Source organism: Bubalus bubalis, chromosome 4 (genome assembly GCF_019923935.1).
Source record: "Bubalus bubalis isolate 160015118507 breed Murrah chromosome 4, NDDB_SH_1, whole genome shotgun sequence".
Taxonomy (NCBI): domain Eukaryota; kingdom Metazoa; phylum Chordata; class Mammalia; order Artiodactyla; family Bovidae; genus Bubalus; species Bubalus bubalis.
Window position 1 is genome coordinate 34,086,608 of NC_059160.1, and position 22,433 is coordinate 34,109,040.

Here is a 22,433-nt window from a genome sequence, read left to right on the forward strand (position 1 = left end):
AATACTGTTCAAGCAATTATTATTAAAGGATTTAGATATATTATCATCTGACTTTTAAATAAAAGTAATAAAATTCTAGTTTTTCTGTGATTTTTCCATGAATCTCTCTCATTATTTTTTATCAATCAAGAAGCTAAAAGCCAGCCAAAGGAATTCTACATAAACTACTATTTTCTGCCAGGCTAGTATTTTAGGTCTGCTTCAAGAGGATCAGTATCGGCTACTCAAGTACCAATATCTCGTTCCAAGACCAGTACAATATCTCAACGGTGACTGCATTATGTTATTTAAGCTGATGTACATTTTGAAATGAACTCTGCAATTCAAATTGTGCTAATAAAATTCTCCCAGTGCATTATATGTACATACACTTGAAACATCCCAGAAAACAAGCTTAATAACTTTATGCTAAACTATGCAGATGGAGCTTAGATATTTGTAGGTAGAGCATAAAGACAATCAAGCATAATTAGGCATTTAAATAAATAACTTTGACTTGAGAAGAAATTATGAGTCTAGTGCCATTAGATTTAAATATGCATGGTGTTACTTATAAGGTTAACTTGAGAAAACTAGGCTGACAGTATATTAAAAAAAGGAATTTTACTCAAGAGATCAAGGTGCAACAATAAAAGATAACCTACAGTGAGTTATAAATGGTTATGAAAAAGGAGATATAGAAATTTTATACAATTCAGGAAATATAAGACCACACAATGAGTTCTTAATTAAGAAATGAGGTTTTCATATCAAAGACCATACTTTTAGGAATGGATTCTACCATATGTCAGTAAAGAACTGTGGATTAAATTATAGAGCAAGGACCATTAGTTGCACAGGTAAGTGACATCACAAGCCTGTTATTCATATTTACTATGAAAATTGGTGTCTTCTTTTTGTGTGTTTTTTTTTTAAATAATAACCAGGGTTTTGATTTCAGAGAGTCATTGGATTTTGCCATGGCCTTTCAGTCTTGTTAATTATTATGTGTTCAGAGTAATGCACATTTTTATCCACAGGTGGCAGACCTTTTTTAAATCAACTTCAATCATATTCAGCATTTTGTTTTGTGGTTTTTTTTTTTTTTCCTTCTTAAACTGCCACCCACATTAAAATGTAAGCATGTGCTGCTCTGAGTTCTCATTAATGTTGCACAATTTAGATGATAGATTTGTCAACAAAGTGGCTCATTCTCAAAGGCCACTGAACCCTGTCGGGATAAATGCCTTAAAAATTGTATATTGCAGAGTAATCTTTAATTATAAAGAACTCACTTGACAATTTACAATATATTGGGATTATTCTCTTTTTTTTTCAGGCAGCAAAGAGTTTTACTTTCTAGATAAGGTTGACTGGAGGAAAAAAAAAAGTGAATCTGATAAATAGTTAAAGCAAAGAGCTTGCTTATTTGCAAGTAAAAGAGAGAGGTGACCAAAGGTGTACACAAATAACAATCACTTAAGTTCACAAATTATTAACTGGCTAAGTGGTTAAAGCAAACAACTATAAATGCAGTGACATTTTAAAAGAATGTTAATGCAGAAGGAAATAAGCAAAACAAAAATAACTTGCCACCGATGGTATAACTAACCAGTATCCTCAACTTACCTCTGTAAAATCTTAGATTTACAAGCCTCTGTGTAGAACTTATTTTTGGTCAATGCAGTATAAAATCAGATATCCAACAAAGCCTTTTTGTGGGTATTGTTGATGAGTGCAAAAAGGTTTAACCTGCCAATGCATTCAATTCATATATAAATAAAATATTTATAATTTTATAGTTCTCAAAACATTCTAGTCAATCTAACGGCAATGCTTGATATCCTTTATTACATGTCTTAGAAAAAGAACACTGAAAAGAATACATGCCTATTTTTCTAGTCTGTTAGTCTTCATTTCCAATGTGGGAGATTCTTTACAAACACCTTCAATTATTTTACCTAATTTTGAAAGATGTGTCGGTTTATGCTGTTTGCAACCACAGTTCTCCCTCATGAAAATATATACCACTAAAGAAATAAATAAAACTTACTTTAACTATTTGCTGTACTACTTTAACACTCATATTGAATATGTATACACCATATGTATAGTTGGGCAAATAATAAGAAAGCACACACCCACATAATCACCAGAAGGGCACACTCTCCCTTGGACCCGAAATGCTCCCTCACCCTAATTCTCCCTCCATGAGCTCAGTCTCTTCCTCATTCCTAGAGATCAGCACTCTCTGACTCTTACAGTAATGTTTCCCTGATTGTCTTTATAGGTTTACCATCCATAATGCATCTCTGAAAAACACAATTGTTTGCCTAGAATCAACCATACATCATCCTGTTTGTATTATGTCTTTGCTTTTATCTGTTTAATATTAAGTAAATGACTAAAAGCCTTCCATTTTCATTGCTTCACATCATGACTATTCTACAATTGTCCATGTTGATCATGATTAGTGAATGATTTCTAACTTTTGGCAAATACAAATATTTCTACTGTGAACATTTTTGTAAGTATTTCCTGATACATGTATGCACATATTTAGTTCTTGTTCAGTCACTAAATCATGATCATTTCCTTGTGACCCAAAGGATTGTAGCACTCCAGGCTCCTTTGTCCTCCACTTACTCCTAGCATTTGCTCAAATTCATGTCCATTGAGTCAGTGATGCCATCCAACCCTCTCATCCTCTGTCACCCCCTTCACCTCCTGCCTTCAATCTTTTCCATCATCAGGATCTTTTCCAATGAGTTGGCTCTTTGTATCAGGTGGCCAAAGTACTGGAGCTTCAGCTTCAGCATCAGGCCTTCCAATGAATATTCAGGGTTGATTTCCTTTAGGATTGATTGGTTTAATCTTTTTGCAGTCCAAGGGACTCTCAAGAGTCTTATCCAGCACCACAGTTAGAAAGCATCAATTCTTCAGCACTCATATGCACATATTTTGCTGGGATACACATACCTAGGATTGCTATGCTTAAGTAGGAGCTATCTATCCAAAAGTAGCTGTTCCAATTTCTGTTCTGATCAGCCCTGTATGAACACTGCTATTGTTCTGCAATCTTGTCATTGCTTTGACCTGCTAACCGTTTTAGTTTTCCCCATTCTGAGGCATATGTAGCCGTATCTCACTGTGAATTCACTTTGTATTTTTTGACTATTACTGATATTAAGCATTTTTCATATGTTTTGACATTTGGATGTTTTGTTGGCCATTTGGATTTCTTTTTCTTTAACCATTTTTCTATTGGATTATGTGACTTTTCACATTGATTTGTAGTTTTAAAATATCTATTCTAGATATCAGTGTGTCAATGAAACTTTGCAAATTTATTCTGCCACTCCATGTCCTCTCTTTTCACTCATTTTTATGTTTCATTTTCTTGATAAACAGTAAAATAAACTACAACCTATGTAAATGATGAACTGTGGGTGACACTAATGTGTCAGTTAGAAGTTGTAAAAAATGTACCACTCTGGTGGGGGATGTTGACATTGGTGGGTGATGTTGAAGTTGCGGGAGGCTAGGCATGTGTGTGTGTGTAGGGGGGTTGCGGGGAGTGGTATATGAGAAATCCCTAAACCTTCTGCTCATGTTGCTGTGAACCTAAAACTGCTCTTAAAGATTCAGTTCAGTTCAGTTCAGTTCAGCTCAGTCGTGTCCAACTCTGCGACCCCAAGAATCGCAGCACGCCAGGTCTCCCTGTCCATCACCAACTCCCGGAGTTCACCCAGACTCACGTCCATCAAGTCAGTGATGCCATCCAGCCATCTCATCCTCTGTCGTCCCCTTCTCCTCCTGCCCCCAATCCCTCCCAGCATCAGAGCCTTTTCCAATGAGTCAACTCTTCGCATGAGGTGGCCAAAGTACTGGAGTTTCAGCTTTAGCATTATTCCTTCCAAAGAAATCCCAGGGCTGATCTCCTTCAGAATGGACTGGTTGGATCTCCTTGCAGTCCAAGGGATTCTCAAGAGTCTTCTCCAACACCACAGTTCAAAAGCATCAATTCTTCGGCGCTCAGCCTTCTTCACAGTCCAACTCTCACATCCATACATGACCACAGGAAAAACCATAGCCTTGACTAGACGAACCTTTGTTGGCAAAGTAACGTCTCTGCTTTTGAATATGCTATCTAGGTTGGTCATAACTTTCCTTCCAAGGAGTAAGCGTCTTTTAATTTCATGGCTGCAGTCACCATCTGCAGTGATTTTGGAGCCCAAAAAAATAAAGTCTGCCACTGTTTCCCCATCTATTTCCCACAAAGTGATGGGACCGGATGCCATGATCTTTGTTTTCTGAATGTTGAGCTTTAAGCCAACTTTTTCACTCTCCTCTTTCACTTTCATAGTGTATTTTAAAAAATAATGTAGAATGTGTGACTTTTTATCTAAGGAATATGTCTCTACACTCAGGTCATAAAGTTATTTTCCTAGATTTTCTTATAGGAAATTACCTCAAGAGATTCTCTTTTTTACGTCTTATACTAACTGAAATTGATATCTGTGTGTGTGTGAGATAGGGATTCAATTTCATTTTTTCCAATAAAGAGTCAATTTTCCCAATACCGTGTATTTTTAAAAGTCTGCTATTTCTCTACTGCTTTGAAGTGCCACCTCTCTTATAAATAAAATGTCCATATATGCAAGAGTTGTTTCTGAGCTCTCTATTGTTGTTCAGTCGCTCAGTCGTGTCTGTTTCTTAGTAACCCCATGGACTGCAGCACACCAGGCCTCTCTGTCCCTCATCATCTCCCAAAGTCTGCCCAAGTTCATGTCCACTGCATCGGTGATGCCATCCAGCCATCTCATCCTTTGACATCCTCTTTTCCTTCTGCCCTAAATCTTTCCCAGCATCAGGGACTTTTCCAGTGAGTCAGATGCTAGCATCAGATGACCAAATTACTGGAGTTTCAGCTTCAGCATCAGCCCTTACAACAAGTATTCAGGGTTGATTTTCCTTAAGATTGACTGGTTTGATCTCCTTGCTGTCCAAGGACTCTCAGGAGTCTTCTCCAACACCACAGTTCAAAGGCATCAGTTATTCAGAGCTCTGCCTTCTTTATGGTCCAGCTCTCACAACCATACATGACCACTGGGAAGACCATGGCCTTGACTACACAGATCTTTGTCGGCAGAGTAATGTCTCTGCATTTCAACGCACTAAGTTTGTCATAGCTTTCCTGCCAAGAAGCAAACGTCTTCTGATTTCATGGCTGCAGTCACCATCTGCAGTGATTTTAGAGCTAAAGAAGAGGAAATCTGTCACTACTTCCACCTTTTCCCCTTCTATTTGCTATGAAGTAACTGGCCAGACGCCATGATCTTAGTTTTTTTATTTTTATTTTTTTAAATTTTATTTATTTTTAAACTTTACATAATTGTATTAGTTTTGCCAAACATCAAAATACTGAGTTTTAAGCTGGCTCTTTCACTCTCCTCTTTCACCCTCATCAAGAGGCTTTTTAGTTCCTCTTTGCTTTCTGCCATTAGAGTGGTATTATCTGCATATCTGAGACTGTTGATGTTTCTCCCTCCTATCTTGATTCCAGCTTGTAACTCATCCAGCCCAGCATTTCTCATGATGTGCTCAGCATATAGATTACACAAACAGGGTGACAACAGTCACGTCATACTCCTTTCTCAATCTTGAACAAATCAGTTGTTAAATACAGGGTTCTAACTGTTGCTTCTTTTTTTTTTTTAATTTTATTTTATTTTTAAAATTTACAATATTATATTGGTTCTGCCATATTAGTGAAAATGAGTAACTGTTGCTTCTTAACTGAGCTCTCTAGTGTCTCTCATTTCTCTACTTGCCTACCCCAGCAGCAATGCCACACTTTCAGAATTTATAATACTTTATAAATTAACAGGCCGAGTAATCCTACCCATACACCCCCTTTTCAAGAAATGTCTTGATTCTTCTTGTCTTTTCATGTTTGAATCAACTTGTCACATTACACACCCACTCACACATACACACAACCACTCACACTCACACACATATGCATACACATGGGTGAATACACACAAAGGCGTGCAACCTTACACACCTACCCACACACACACATACACACAATCCAAACAAGTAACAAAGAAAGACAAAAACCAACAAAGACAAAAAAGCAATTGGCATTTTGATTGCAAATCTACTTGGGATTAGGGGACATTGTTACAATATTGGCTTTCTGTACATGAATATGGTATATCTCACCATTTATTTCATTTAATAAATATTAAAATCTTTCTCAAACTTTCAGAATTTTCCTTATACAGGTACTACTCATTTCTTGTTACTAAATACTAGGTAAAAATTGATGCTGATATATAGAAATATAGTTGATTTGTACATATTGTATTGTTTGCACCAAATTGAAATGCTCATATTAATTCATACCATCTGCCAACAACAATGGTTGTTTCTTTTCCAATCCCAATAGTTGCATTTATCTTGCTTTATTGTATTGTCTAGGCTCTATAGGTAAGATGCTGAATGACAAATATCCTGATATTGCTCTTGATCTCATTAGGAAAGATTTCAACATTTTACTATTTTAATTTATGATTGCAATAGGTATTTCTTATCACACTAATATAGCTCTTCCCTGTTTTTAGTTTTTAGGAACTTCAAAAATAAGGAATAAATGATACATTTTATTAAATCCTTTTTCTGCATTAACTGAAATAACCAAGTGATATCATCATCTTTTAATTTGTATTACACTGGCTGATTTTTTTACATGCTAACAAATGCTGATTTTCTGGAGTAAACAAACTTGCTCACGATTAATGAACTTTTTAATATATTGCTGAAATTGGTTTGCTAATATTTGATTGACAGTTTTTCCATTTTATTCATGAGAGAGATTTGCCTGAATATCCTTTTTTTATACTATTTTTGCCAGGTTTTGTATCAAGATTATATGATCCTTATAAAATAAACTGGGGATTATTACCTCTTCTTCTATTTTTTGGAAAAAAAAAAACAACTTTCAAAGGATTAGAATTATTTCTTCCTTAAATTTGCCTGTAAAGCCTTCTGGGTTTGGAATTCTTTTGTAGGAAAATTTTTGATCACTAAATACAATTTCCTTAATGTTTACAAAATTATTCAGGTTATCTCTTTTAAAGTAAATATTGCTAAGTTATGTATTTTTAGGAATATTTTGATCATTGATGTATTTTTCTAGGAATTTGATCACTCATCTAACTCTTCCTATTTCCCAATATTAGCCTGGTAATGTGAAGTTCATGATACTCATTATTAGCTGTTTAATATCTGCACATCTGTTGTGATGTTACTTTGTCATTTCTTTTACTAGATATTCCTCTCTTGTCACTTGTTCGCTTGTTCAGTCTCATCAGAATGTTGAAACATTTACTCAGCGTTTGTAACAATTTTTGGCTGCCTTGTTTCTCTTCTTTATATGTTTGCTTCTGACCTCATTAATTATGTACTTTAATTCATTTTTTTTCAGATAAAGTCTTGACTTATTAATGTTCAATTTATTTTCTCTAGTACATTTAAGGTATAAATTTCCCAGTAAATGCTTCTTATAGGTGTTCTACAATTGTTATATATAAGATGTACATTTTTAGTTAGTCTAAAGTATTTATAATTATTATTGTGATTTCTTTTTAATTTTTAAATTTTTTTCTAGCTATATTTTTGTTATCACCTGCAGCTTAATTTCACTGGTATAATTCCAATTCTTTAAAAACAGTTGAGACCTAATTTATGACTCAGCATATGGTCAATTTTTGTAATTATTCCATGTGTTCTTCAAAATAATGTGAATTTTGCAGTTACATGCAAGGCTCTATATATGTCTACAATGTCAAATTTCTTAGTCTTATATTTCAACTCTATCCCCCTCTACTGATTCTTTTCTATTTCATTCCATCAATTACTAAGTTAATATTCACTGCTACTGTGGATTGTTTATTTCTCCCTGCTATTCTGTTAAATTTTCCTTAATCTGTTTTGAGGTTATGCTCTTAGGGACACTTAGATTTAATATCATTCTATCTTCCATTCAAATTGAAACTTCAATCACTTAAAGAGTAACTTTATCTCCAGTAATAGTTTGGTTTTTAAAGTCTATTTTGTATAACCAGTGTAGTTAAACCAGTATCCACGTGGTATTTGCTTGAAACTATTTTCCATTATTATTTACATTTTATATGTGAGGAATTGGTGCTTAAGGAACATACCCAACAGTAGACAGCCCTAAGTGGTATAGTCAGAAACTGAACCCAAACAGCATGTCTGCAAAGTTGATGCATCTCAACATTATGCTTCGCTTATAAATTCCAAAGAGTTAAGTCAGCTTAGTTTCAGAGAAAAAAAAAAAAAAAAAACAACCTGATTCTAATTTCTGCCATGAATTTCTCACAAATTGCTAATTGTGGCTTTTCACTTACTTCCAGAAAAACCTTCACTCCTTTAATATCCTAATACATCATAATATGGTTAAAAGAAAACTCCTAAAAAAAAGAGAATATTCTTAATCCAGAATTGCAGTACTCAAACTCTGTCACTTACACACAAGAAAGAAAAGTCTTTTAAAGTTTCGCACTTTGTCTTTGAAATCAGAATGATTACCAACAACCTTAAGGTGCTTGTCACATGCCACTGAACAATATCTCAATCTGTCTTAATCTAAAAATATGTAGCCAGGCTGCAACACTATCAAGATTTCTGAGAAACTGTATATGCCTCTACTGAGAAGAAAAGCCTATGCAATCTGACTTCATGAAAAGCACTCAAAAAGGATGAGTGATATAAGCTTGTTTCATCTCTCCTTGAAAAGACACACATAGAGTATTGTAAAGAGAGGCACTAAGCAACTTATGTAACCATTTGGAATTCTATACTTTTAATATTTCTCAATAATTAATATTAAATACTTAATGCTAAATCATATTTGTTTAAAATGTGCAAACTATAAAGAAAATTAAAGTTGCTAATGATTTCATGATTTCCAACAACACAAGAGAAGACTCTACACATGGACATCACCAGATGATCAATACTAAAATCAGATTGATTATATTCTTTGCAGACAAAGATGGAAAAGCTCTATACAGTCAGCAAAAACAAGACCAGCAGCTGACTGCAGCTTAGATTATGAACTCCTTATTGCCAAATTCAGACTTAAATTGAAACAAGAAAAACCACTAGACCATTCAGGTACAACATAAATCAAATCCCTTACCGTTATACAGTAGAAGTGACAAAGAGATTTAAGGGACTAGATCTGATAGACTGTATGATGAACTATGGATGGAGGTTCGTGACATTGTACAGGAGACAGGGATCAAGACCATCTACAAGAAAAAGAAATGAAAAATGGCTGTCTGAGGAGGCCTTACAAATAGCTGTGAAAAGAAGAGAAGCAAAAAGAAAAGGAGAAAAGGAAAGATATACCCGTTTGAATGCAGAGCTCCAAAGAACAACAAGGAGAGATAAGAAAGCCTTCCACAATGATCAGTGCAAAGAAATAGAGGAAAACAATACAGTGGGAAAGACTAGAAATCTCTTCAAGAAAATAGAGATACGAAGGGAACATTCCATGCAAAGATGGGATCAATAAAGGACAGAAATGGTATGGAACTAACAGAAGCAGAAGATATTAAGAAGAGGTGGCAAGAATACACAGAAGAACTGTACAAAAAATACCTTCACAATCTAGATAATCACGATGGTGTGATCACTCACCTGGAGCCAGACATCCTGGAATGTGAAGTCAAGTGGGCCTTAGAAAGCATCACTAAGAACAAAGCTAGAGGAGGTGATGGAATTCCAGTTGAGCTATCTCAAATCCAAAAATATGATGCTGTGAAAGTGTTGCACTCAATATGTCAGCAAATTTGGAAAACTCCACAGTGGCTTTCCATAGGACTGGAAAGGTCAGTTTTCATTCCAAACCCTAAGAAAGGCAATGCCAAAGAATGCTCAAATTACCGCACAATTGCACTCATCTCTCATGCTAGTAAAGTAATGCTCAAAATTCTCCAAGCCAGGTTTCAGCAATATGTGAACCATGAACTTCCAGATGTTCAAGCTGGATTTAGAAAAGGCAGAGGAACCAGAGATCAAACTGCCAATATATGCTGGATCATCGAAAAAGCAAGAGAGTTTCAGAAAAACATCTATTTCTGCCTTATTAACTATGCCAAAGACTTGACTGTGTAGATCACAATAAACTGTGGAAAATTCTGAAAGAGATGGGAATACCAGACCACCTGACCTGCCTCTTGAGAAATCTGTATGCAGGTCAGGAAGCAACAGTTAGAACTGGACATGGAACAACAGACTGGTTCCAAATAGGAAAAGGAGCATGTCAGGGCTGTATGTTGTCACACTGCTTATTTAACTTCTATGCAGAGTACATCATGAGAAATGCTGGGCTGGATGAAGCACAAGCTGGAATCAACACTGCTGGGAGAAATATCAGTAACCTCAGATATGCAGATGACACCACCCTTATGGCAGAAAGTGAAGAAGAACTAAAGAACCTCTTGATGAAAGTGAAAGAGGAGAGTGAAAAAGTTGGCTTAAAGCTCAACATTCAGAAAACTATTATCATGGCATCTGGTCCCATCACTTCATGGCAAATAGATAGAGAAACAATAATAACAGTGGCTGACTTTATTTTGGGGGGCTCCAAAATCAACTCAGACGGTGACTGCAGCCATCAAATTAAAAGACGCTTGGTCCTTGGAAGAAAAGTTATGACCAACCTAGACAGCATATTAAAAAGCAGAGACATTACTTTGCCAACAAAGTTCCATCTAGTCAATGCTATGGTTTTTCTAGTAGTCATATATGGATGTGAGAGTTGGACTATAAAGAAAGCTGAGCACTGAAGAATTGATGCTTTTGAACTGTGGCATTGGAGAAGAGTCTTGAGAATCCCTTGGATTGGAAGGAGATCCAACCAGTCAATCCTAAAGAAAACCAGTCCTGAATATTCATTGGAATGACTGATGCTGAAGCTGCAACTCCAATATTTTGGCCACCTGATGTGAAAAGCTGACTCATTTGAAAAGACCCTGATGCTGGGAAAGATTGAAGGCAGGAGGAGAAGGGGATGACAGAGGATGAGATGGTTGGATGGCATCACTGACTCAATGGACATGAGATTGAGTAAACTCTGGGAGTTGGTGATGGACAGGGAGGCCTGGCGTGCTGCAGTCCATAGGTTCACAAAGAGTCAGACACAACTGAGCCACTGAACTGAACTGATGATTTCATAATCCAGAGCTAATAATATTTAATGTTCCTATTTTCAGCTAATTTTCTATGCATTTGTAATATATATTTATACTTTAGTGTATATATGTGTGTGCATATGTGTATATGTGTACACCCACACTTTTGCAGATACACTCTATATTTAATGTGGATTCTACTTGTTTCATTTAACATTACATCATGTGTAATTTCATATGTATTTAAAAATTCTTTGAAAATATATTATTGACTGTATAATACAAATACACTCAGATCTATCCAACTATTGCTGTATTGCTGAACAATTTATTCAACCTCAAATTATTTCCATTATAAATATATAAAATGATCATAATACATAAAGTGTGTCACTTTTAATTATTTCATTAATTTAGAAATTCTGGAAGTGAAATTACCAAATAATGTTAGTTGGGCTGTAATATCTAGTCTCTATTCTCCAACAATAGTAATTTCCTCAAATTTATCTTCCAAAATAAAACTATATCTTCTAAACTCTTTTTAAGTGTGTCATGGTCAGGCAACTTTGCTCTAGTCAATTGAATATAAGTGGAACAGCTATGGACACTTTTCAAAAGATATCCATATAGGGAGAGACCATAAATCTTCTAGAAATATTCCCTTCCTGCTGCCAGAATATTTCCTGCTGCTTTCAAAACTGGGAAAGGAGTATGTCAAGGTGGTATATTGTCACCCTGTTTATGTAACTTACAAACAGAGTACATCATGGGAAATGCTAGGCGGGATAAAATATAAGCTGGATCAAGATTGCCAGGAGAAATATCAACAATATGCAGATGATATCACTCTTATGGCAGAAAATGAAGAGGAACTAAAGAGCCTCTTGTTGAGAATGAAGGAGGAGAGTTTCAGCTAAGAAAAAGGTGGCATAAAACTCAACATTCAAAAAACTAAGAGCATGGCATCTGGTCCCATCATTTCATGGCAAATAGATGGAGAAAAAGTGGAAACAGAGACAGAGCTTATTTTGGGGGCTCCAAAATCACTGTGGACAGTGACTGCAGCCGTGAAATTAAAAGATGTTTGCTCCTTGGAAGAAAATCTATGACAAATCTAGACAGCATATTAAAAAGTAGAGACATCACATTGCTGACAAAGGTTCATATAGACAAAGCTATGGTTATTCTAGCAGTCACATACGGATGCGAGAGTTGGACCATAAGGAAGGCTGAGTGCCGAAGAATTGTGGTGCTTTTCAACTATGGTGCTGGAGAAGATTCTTAAGACTCCCTTAGAGAGCAAAGAGATCAACCCAGTCAATTCTAAAGGAAATCAACCCTGAATATTCATTGGAAGGCCTGATGCTGAAGCTGAAGCTCCAATACTTTGGCCATCTGATGCAAAGAGTGGACTTATTGGAAAAGATCCTGACATTGGGAAAGATTGAGGGCATGAGGGAAAACGGCGACAGAGGATGAGATGGTGGGATGGCATCACCAACTCAGCAGACATGAGTTTGAGCAAACTGGGAGATCGTGAAGGACAGAGAAGCTTGGCATGCTGCAGTTCATGGGACTGCAAAGAGTCAGACACAACTTAGTGACAATACCAACAGGGAAACAGCATAAATCTTCTAGAAATATTCTTTTCTTGCTGCTAGAATATTGACTTTTTTGCTGGAATATCAATACTGGATATCCCAAAACATGAGGTAAAAGTTTCAGGGAAACAGAGCAAAAGATGAAGGATCTAGGTCCCTAATGACTATGGCACCTCCTGATCATCTCTTTACTGAGTACACAGACTTCACATAAGAAAAGATAAAGTTCCACCTTTTTAAAACAATTTGGATTACTTCCAACCAAACCTTTCCAAACTAGCAAAGTGAAAATGTTGCATAGAATGCTTTGGAAACACTTAAGGCTCTTAACAGAGATAGTTAAATCTTTTTGTGGAAAGCGGAACAAATATAAACTTTTTCCAACATTACTGAAAGCACCGAACTCCCTACATTCTTGTTACAACATTATTCCAATACTTTTTACTAGTTTGATTTTAAGTGAAACATAACTTTGCATTTCTTTTACTAGCCTTTTGCATTAGAATTGCATTCTTCATTAATTATTTGTTCTTATATCTTGTTATGTTTTAAATTAAGATGTTACTGCCTTTCTCATAATAATAGCTCTTTACATAGGATGTTTGCTGTATTTATTAAAAGTAGCCCTAGTTTTCCATTTCCCATTTAATTTTATTTATATTTCTGTTTTTACTTGTAAAACTATAAAAGTTTCAGTTCTGCAATAATTCGTGACTTATTCCAGTTCCATTTCCATTCTGTTATCATTAAAGCTATACTCACAATGCTTTCTCCCATATTACTTTGATTCATTTGTCTGTGAATATATAAAGTCTTATTTATGAATATTTTAAAGTATTTTGGGGATTTAAAACAATTCCATTTTTAAAGATGATAAAAAAAACTACCATTGAATGTAAGGGTTTTCACAAATAAACTTGTATCTTGAAGTTCTAGAAACATAAATCATATGAGTTTTCAAGGGGATTAGGAAATAAATTTTAATTCATTCTGCAGGAAGACAACTTTTTCACTATTCTCTTCAACTAAACAGAAAGGTAATTCCTTTTCCATTTTACTGGTAACAAATTTCTAAACAATAGGACACCTTTCTACTCCAACCTTTTCTGCTCTCATTCATATGATAGTCAGTCAGTCATGAAACTATAAAAGGATTTTTAACTCCAGGTCTGTGGTCAAACATTCAATTCCTGTTTCCAAGAGTATAACTTTTACAAGCATTTCATAAACACACACACAGATAGATGCCCAATACATTTTCCTGCCAAGCAAATTGGAAAATACCTGTTTGGCCTCAGCAAACCTGTACTTTTCTATGTGTTTACAAAAACATACCCTGAAATACTTAATAGCCTATGGGAAGTTTTGTAAAATCTGTGACCTACCCATTGTGACCCAGAGTATTTCTTTTTCAGCAACAACAAAAAGTAGCAACAAATGTTTTTTTTTTTTTAATTTCAATGAAGAAGAAAAGCTTTTGCAACTTTAAGAAATGTGTATCTCATTAAGGAAATGAAAAGAAAAGAAACGTTGCTTTCATCTGCCAGTTTAGAAACATTACCTTCATAATGAGTCTGAAAATTATAATTACAAATTCAGTTGTCATCTGAACATAAAAGACTATGTATTATAGCTTTATATGCATATGTTACATATTTTACTTATAAATTAAAAATAAGGCACATAAACTTCCATTTTTTAAATAATCAATTTTTTCAAAGGTGTGTATTATGTGTTTTATGAGTGTATCTTTCTCCTACCCAGTGCAGTGCCAAAATTTTCTGTTCAGGCTTCAGAATCTTGTAAGTAGATTCAGACAGGACTCGGGTCATTAGCAAGAGGAATCTAGAAAAAATAAAAGTAGACCATTAACACTGCATTGTTCCTTTTTAGTAAATATATCAAGATATAACTCTTTAGAAGCATGAGATGTCTATGGTTTTCAAATAAATTTATATAGATATATAAATATCTATTTATATAGATATATAAATATCTATTATATAGATACAGTTATTATTTATTGAAAAAGAGGCATTACTTTGATATCATAATACCACAAGAATTAATCCAAAAACTATTATATACATATAAGTTCTGTTAAAGGCATTATATATTAATTTGCTATTTTTGTTTAGTCACTCAGTTGTGTCAGACTCTTTGTGACCCCATGGACTGCGGGACTCCAGCTTCCTACTGCCCTTCCTCCTGCCCTTCACTATTTCCCAGAGTTTGCTCAAACTCATGTCCATTGAGTGAGTGAGTGATGCCATCCAACCATCTCATTCTCTGTCACCCCTTTCTCTGTATTTATTAATCATAAGTTGTTCATTTTGTATAATTTTGATATAAACATCCTGAGTATACTTCAGGACAGGTAGCATTAAGGTTCTTCTTTCTTGGAATGAGTTATGAAAATTTTTCAAGTGTCCTCATAGTTCCTTTCTTTGATTGCACTCAAATGTGTGATAGCCAAGGTCAACATAGCAACTGTCTAGTGGGAGCCACTCAGCTGTCTCTACACTGACATTCCTGCTTGTGTCTCTGTGACTGTACTACCCAGTCCAGTTTCAAAAACATTGCTCTTGCCACCTTCAGAAGTGAATGGAACTCTGGCTGTTATCAGTTCCTTAGGTTAAACAAAAACTGTCTCTGGCAATCAGTTGAAATTCTCAAGAATCAGACTTTTGAAAGCAAGGAATCAGTACTTGGTGGCAGCCACAGCCTTGGTGCCAGTTCACCCTCTTTACTATCAGTTCAATTTATGGAGAATTGAGTCATTCATCATCATTCTTATTATGCCATTGATTATTCACTATTTTGGTCACAAGGCTTACGATATTAGGGTAGTTTCATTACCATATTGTTATCCATCTAGACCATGATTAGTAGAGGGGCTTTTACTTCATTCCAATATCAGATCTTTTGTTAATAAGCACAGAAATCTAAAAGTCACCACATTGACAGAAGACTCCACATCATTTCATCAATTCACTAATTACTGCTTTGGGAAGTATTTAAAAAGGAGAAAAGTTATTAAATTTTGAACATCAGAAGTTATGCTGCTACTTGTTTGTAACAGCCAAGACATAGAAGCAACCTAAATGTCTAGTGGCAGATGAATGGATAAAAAAGATGTGGTGTGTATATGCAATGGAATATTACTTAGCCATTAAAAAGAATGAAATAATGCCATTGGCAGCAACGTGATAAACCTGGAGATTGTCATATTGAGTGAAGTTAGAAAGAGAAATATCATATGATACTGCTTATATGCATAATCTAAAAAGATATGATAAAAATAACTTACAAAGCAGAGCAGACTCACAGAGAACTAACTCATGCTTAAGAGGGGGTTTGGGGGGAAGATGGGTTGAAAGGTTAATTAAGGAGTCTGGGATCAACATGTAAATACTGCTATATTTAAAGTGGATAACCAACAAGGACTTACTGCACAACACAAGGAACTCTGCTTAATATTTTGGAACAACCTAAATGGGAAAATAATTTGAAAAAGAGTAGATATGTGTATATGCATAACTGAATCTCTCTGCTGTACACCTGAAACTACCATAACATTGTTAGGCAACTAAACTCTAATATAAAATTAAAAGTTTTGAAAAAGAGAAATTATGCTGTTGCAGTAAAATATGGCACTCCACTCCAGTACTCTTGCCTGGAAAATCCCATGGATGGAGGAGCCTGGTAGGCTGCAGTCCATGGGGCCGCTAAGAGTCGGACACGACTGAGCGACTTCACTTTCACTTTTCACTTTCATGCACTGGAGAAGGAAATGGCAACCCACTCCAGTGTTCTTGCCTGGAGAATCCCCGGGACAGGGGAGCCTGGTGGGCTGCAGTCTATGGCGTCGCACAGAGTCGGACACGACTGAGGTGACTTAGCAGTAGCAGCAGTAAAATAAAGGTTGTCTACATATAGGTCTGCCAATTCTTTAAAAATAAAACTGTCTATTTTAATTAAAAAAATTATACTAAAAAGGTACCCCAAACTTTACTTTTATCAATTAAGTGAAACATCACATCTAAGCAACTATAAAGACACTGCCACAGTAGAATTTACTTAAAAATGAAACCAAAAAATTTGTCATATCCCATAAGTGGGCAATACAGAAATACACAGCTGGTAATTTTACCCACAAGAGGGAGCCTGTATTTTTATATTTTTGTCACAGAACTTGAAAAACCTGAACTAAAATATGTTCTAAAAAAATGTTTGTTGATACCATAATCTTTATGTAAGGTCAAGTTTTAAGCTAATCAGATTTCAGTTGGCATATTTTTCTTTAATAATATATCAGTATGTCACAAGACTGGAGTGATGATTGGAATTTTTAAAATTTTCATACCTATATTGTAATTAGGTTTTTTCAGATATAATAATGAAGATGTAGCTGCCAAAGCAGCCTAAGAGGAAATTCCTTTCAGGTAGTAGTAACATTAGTTGAGCAAAATTGACTAGAATTATTATAAGTGCTTTACATCCAAATTTAATAACATAGAAATGAAGTGATATTTCAGTCATCTTCTTATCAGAAAATAGGCTTATATAAACCAGTAATTATCTATGTATTTTTGGAACAGGCAACACCCTACTTTAAAAATTATGCTGGTCATTCTCACCAATATCACTTAAGACTTGCCTAAGAAAGGGTATAACTGACACGACAGCAGGATGATCTTTCCTTTCTTAGAGTTGAGAAAAAGACCCTTTAAAAAAATCTAAGCTGTATTCTTCATATCTTTAATCTCCATAAACAATATCTTAAATTACTAAGTCTCTAAATAAACGTGCTCTGAGCTTTGGAAAACAAAATATATCCATCAACTTAAAAATTACCCTATAAAAGATAGTTTTGGCAACTCATCAACTGAGAGTGATCTGTTCTGTCACATTCAGAGACATAGTAATAATCCAGCTGAAATTTGTTTTGTGATCCCTTGTAAAGTGCAGGGAAGCCAGGTGATAAAGTGTCCCTGTCTCCTAAAGTCCTCTCTTCAGCTCCTTGACAATATTATATACCGGGGGCAGGAAGCTGAAGAAGAAAGGGTTAATCACCGTTGTTCTTCTTTCTGAAATTCCAACCTACCCATTAAATCATTGTTTTTTCTCCCACTAGGCACCATGAATCTAATGGACCTAAAATCAATATCTTATAAATGACATAAAAATATATTCATTTTATGGACTAATGTACCCTAGTGTCTGAATCCTATTTACAACCTCTACTTTAAAAGGAAACAACAGACCTACTTCTGCCAGTAAAAGGTTACTCAGTCACTGGTGACATGCTGCAGAATGCGCTGTCGTACTCAAGTGTGGCACGAGGGCAAGATTGGTGGCTGCAAATCCACCATTGTTGAAACCTGACACCTAGTGCAGTGCACTCATGTTGCTGCTGCTGCTGCTAAGTCTCTTCAGTCGTGTCCGACTCTGTGTGACCCCATAGACGGCAGCCTACGAGGCTCCCCCGTCCCTGGGATTCTCCAGGCAAGAACACTGGAGTGGGTTACCATTTCCTTCTCCAATGCATGAAAGTGAAAAAATTAAGTGAAGTCGCTCAGTCGTATCCGACTCCTAGCAACCCCATGGACTGCAGCCTACCAGGCTCCTCCATCCATGGGATTTTCCAGGCAAGAGTACTGGAGTGGGGTGCCATTGCCTTCTCCACACTCATGTTAGGATACACAATTACAAAGGAGCATGCGTGGAGCTTCCAAGCGCTCCACCATCTCCCCAGGTGGATTTACACATTTCTGCTGCATTAACTTGTTTTGTAACTTACATAAAATTTTCAGTGCATCAAATCATTACAATACTGAGAAAGCAAACACCACTTCATAGTGACTTCTATAATGACTGAGGAGACTCAATTAAAAAAAAAAACCTAAAAGACCAAAATGATCACTACCCTACCAGAGAGACACTGGCCAAAAAAATGTAGCCTGAGATCACACCACATGAAACCACAGTTTCAAGCAAGCTCTGGGGAAACTAAGGGCATTTCACTCAGTGAAACAACCAAAAAAGATACAATGACTGTCTGTTGGTTTTTACATAGCAAGAAAATATGCTGGGAGTTCCCTGAAGGTTCAGTGGTTAGGACTCCATGCTTTCACTGCTGTGGCCCTGAGTTCAATCCTTGTTGAGGGAACTAAGATCCTGGCAAACCATGTGGTATGGCAAAAAAAAAAAAAAGAAATGATGAGAAGGTTTTACACTCATATAATATTTTTACTAATCCAAAGGACCCACACACTTCCCTCAGAAGCTATTCTTTTCATAAAGTTAATTAGTTTTGGTTGTGCTAGGTCTTCCCTGTGGCGCTCAGGCTTCCTCTAGTTGCGGGGAGTCGGGGCTCCTCTTCACTGCACTGCACGGGCTTCTCATTGTGGTGGCTTCTCTCTTGTTGCAGAGCACAGGCTCCAGGCACATGGGCTTCAGCAGCTGCAGCTCGAGGGCGCTAGAGTGCAGGCTCAGTAGCTGCTCTGTGACATGTGGCATCTTCCCTGATCAGGCATGGAACCCATATCCCCTGCACTGGCAGGAGGATTTTTATCCACTGTACCACCAGAGAAGTCCTCTCAGAAGCCATTCTTATGAGTGAGAAAGTCTTATGCTTAGTTTTAAACAGAAAACTTCTGTTTACAATTTATTCCTAACTTTATTTTGAGAGTATCTTCTACTTTTAATATTTTTCAGATATCAAATGTAAAGCAACCCTGTAAAACACAAATACTCCTGTACTGTAAAGATTAAAAGCACGGCCAAAAGAAAGACAGAGAAAGAAAAGAAAAAAAAAAAAGCTAAAAACTAAAGAAGATCTATTTTCCTGGAAAAAAGTATCTGACTTTCTGTTTTGATGGGTACAAACTGAAATAGAGAATAACCAATAGAAAAAGCAACTTTAAAACAGATATTTTTTGAGAGAATTCTAGCAACAGGTCAGTATGAGGTTTCCTGTTCAGTTTTATGGCTTAAAATCCACAGAGTTATAAAACTACAAAAGAAAAAAAAAAAAACTGTTGTTCTTTTTTTTTTTTCCATTTGCCAACCAGAGTCATTTATCCCCTATTAGATAAAGTATAATAGACTCTACGGAAAGGGTCATTGGCCTTCCATTTAATGATATTGCCAGCCCCAATCTGCATTTTCCCGGCAATGTCCCTCAACACAGAATAAATGGCTGATCTCTTCACAATAACAGCTGATTTCTATTTATTAAGCTAAAAAGGTCACCATTTTCTACGGCTGGGCCGCCCTGCACTATTGATAATTTTATGCATAAACAAATGGCAAATTTGTGCCCCATAAATATGCATTAGCAATTACTTTTTCCTCGGGCAACGCTCACCGCATGCAAATGTGTACCTCACAGGGCCTGGGAGCTTTTGTTTTAGCTCTTGAACAGTGAAACAAAAGAGCACAATAAACAATTTTAAAATTGCCAATCAATAAGCAATGCAGATGCAAAGGTAAATGGCAAGAAACTTGCTTAGAAACAACTAAACAAAAAGTGAGGAGGGGGAGGTAGCGGAAGACTTTTCCTTTTTATTATTTCATTTCTTTCTCTTTCATAGTGAAAAGGCTGAAGCCCTCTTGACACAGAACAGCTAGATAGGCTGGTGCTAAATCAGATGCCAGATGGGGAAAATAGAATATATACACATGTTGAATCAACACACATACAAATACACATACACACACACACACACCCCTCCAAAAGGAGGTCTGAGTAAAACGGTGTTCTGACATGATTTCAAATGCATCACCGATTCAAATTTCAGATTTTTCAATTTCAGAGATTCAAAGGATTTTTAAGCTGATAAACTGGGAGGCACTACACCGATGCATAGCTAAATCTTAATGCTGCTGCATTTTGCCATTCTCTGTTTTCTAATAAAGACAAGGGAAACATACATTATCAATAAGTAGGATATTTTTAGGGACATGAGGAAAAGGAATAAATAAGGAACATACTGAAAAGAAATAAAAAAGCAGCTCACAAAACAACTACAAATCCAGATGCTTAATATCAAAAACCTTTACCTCAGAACAATTCAACAGTACTGGGGGACATCCTTGATGATTTGGTGGCTAAGACTCCAAACTCCCAATGCAGACAGTTTGGGTTGGATCCCAGGTCAGGGAACTAGATCCCACATACCACAACTCAAGGTTCCCATGCTGCCATAAAGACTGACGATCCCAAGTGTCGCAACTAAGACCCAGCGCAGGCAATAATAATAAAATATTAAAAAGAATAGCATTGGGTATAAGGATAGAGATAGGGAGCTAACAAGGACAGAAGCAACAGACAGGTGTAAGAAAGCCAAAGGGGGGAAATGTTACCTAATTTGAAAGTGAAGTGAAAGTGAAGTCACTCAGTCATTTCCGACTCTTTTCGACCCCATGGACTGTAGCCCACCAGGCTCCTCCCTCCATGGGATTCTCCAGGCAAGAGTACTGGAGTGGGTTGCCATTTCCTTCTCCAGGGGATCTTCCCAACCCAGGGATCGAACCCGGGTATCCCGCATTCCAGGCAGACGCTTTAACCTCTGAGCCACCAGGGAAGGGGCACCTAATTTGAACTTGAACATAAACAAGAAAAAGTTGACATTTTTTAAAGAAAAATAAACTTTTATAAGAGGTTTATTTGGCCCACTCTATCATGCACTATTCTAGGATCCATTTACCCTTGGATCTTGACAGAAATCTCTACAGGTTGGTATGTTTCACAGCACAAGGTACACAGCAGTTAGGAAACTGAACCAGTTAACATAAGGCGGTGCTAGGCCTGACCTTTGACCTAGTCTGATGCCTGCACCTGCCACTTCACTATTGCCTGGTCTGAGTCTGCCATCCACTCCTGAAAACGTATCCACTTTAACCCCGTTTAAAAAATCTCTTCCTCAATGTGTTGGTGGCTTTGCCTTTGTCTGAACAAGTCAAACTGTATTAAAAATTTTAAATTCAGGACTTAGGCCAGTTTTCAAAACTAAGATACTAAACTACTTTTGTAAAATATACAAATGCTAATTTGTATATTAGTACAAAGATACATTGGGCCTCCCAGGTGGCTCAGCAGTAAAAGAATCCGCCTGCTAATGCAGGAGAGGTAGGTTCGATCCCTATGTCAGGAAATTCCCCTAGAGGAGGAAATGGCAACCCACTTCAGTATTCTTGCCTGGAAAATCCCATGGACGGAGGAGACTGGTGGGCTAGAGTCAACAGGGTTGCAAAAATTGGACACAACTAAGTAAGAGAGCATGCATGCATGCACACACACACACACACACACAAATATATTAGTACATTTCCACTGAGACCATGCCATAGTTTTAATAATCATTTAATATAATGAAAAGTTTTGTTCTTACACAATGGTTTAGCCAGTATTAACAAGAAAGTAGTAAAGATAAATAAAAGTATTCTTGGCCTAAATGCAAATAGGCAGACATGAAAATCTAAAACCAACAATAGCTCTGTCCTGTTCAAAGTCAAGATACTCTTCACAGGGGCCTCTCTGAATCTCTGTGTGGGTAAAAAGTCAACCTCATTCTTTAGAGGAGGCCGTGAAACTTCTCCTGGCAATACTTCC

General features: G+C 36.3%; 1 protein-coding gene across 14 annotated transcripts in view; it reads right to left on the bottom strand.

Moving 5' to 3' along the window:
• The window catches only part of SOX5 (SRY-box transcription factor 5), a 1,156,954-nt gene that overhangs the window by 823,965 nt on the left and 310,556 nt on the right, over positions 1-22,433 (bottom strand). For all 14 annotated transcript variants that reach the window (XM_045165614.1, XM_045165607.1, XM_045165602.1 and 11 more), the window contains one exon: positions 14,575-14,659. The gene's annotated coding sequence lies outside the window, so the exon portion shown is untranslated. The remainder of the gene's footprint in view (positions 1-14,574; positions 14,660-22,433) is intronic.